General features: G+C 40.5%; 1 non-coding gene across 1 annotated transcript; it reads right to left on the bottom strand.

Annotated features, from left to right (window-relative positions):
- Positions 1-340: 340 nt before the first annotated feature.
- Positions 341-413, bottom strand: trnav-uac (transfer RNA valine (anticodon UAC)). The gene has a single exon. It is a non-coding gene; the product is annotated as a tRNA-Val (tRNA).
- Between the last annotated feature and the right edge of the window lie 224 nt (positions 414-637).

Raw genomic sequence — 637 nt, 5'->3', positions numbered from 1 at the left:
CGATTTCAAAGAAGCCGATTGGCCAATGAACCATCACAAAAGAGGAAGGCTCTTGTTGTCTCACTGCACCCCAAGAGATGCATAACCTACAAAATCTGTCTGGTTTTGAACCAGAGACCTTTTGCATGTAAAGCTAACATGATAACCACTACACTACAGGAACTGAACTTCTCTGCTTTGTTTCAGTTTGAGGTTCCAAAGTTGATGATGTGAGATGCAACGCATGAAAATTTAAACTGAGGTTTGCACTCAGATGCCTGGATTCAGAGTACAGACCATGACACCACAGAGCCTTGTTGACCTTCAGTAAACACCTGTGATGAATAGAATGTACAAAATCTGTTTCTGTCTGGTTTCGAACCAGAGACCTTTTGCGTGTAAAGCAAACGTGATAACCACTACACTACAGAAACTCATGCTCTTGGCAGTGTTCCTGGTAGATGATCCACATTTTGTTAGAGACACATCAATGATGGGCATGGAACAATGTCAGATACTTACAGATCCTCTCAGAGTCCATTACAGTCCATAAACTAAGCCTGGGATCAAACAATTGTATTGAAGATGTCATTAGCAGAGACAAATGGTTCTACAGAGACTTGGCTAAATGGCTATAAAATAAAATCAATACTTACAA

Source organism: Poecilia mexicana, unplaced genomic scaffold (genome assembly GCF_051168715.1).
Source record: "Poecilia mexicana isolate PSO_F unplaced genomic scaffold, ASM5116871v1 scaffold_10, whole genome shotgun sequence".
In the NCBI taxonomy this organism is placed as follows: domain Eukaryota; kingdom Metazoa; phylum Chordata; class Actinopteri; order Cyprinodontiformes; family Poeciliidae; genus Poecilia; species Poecilia mexicana.
This window is presented reverse-complemented; position numbering and strand designations above follow the sequence as displayed.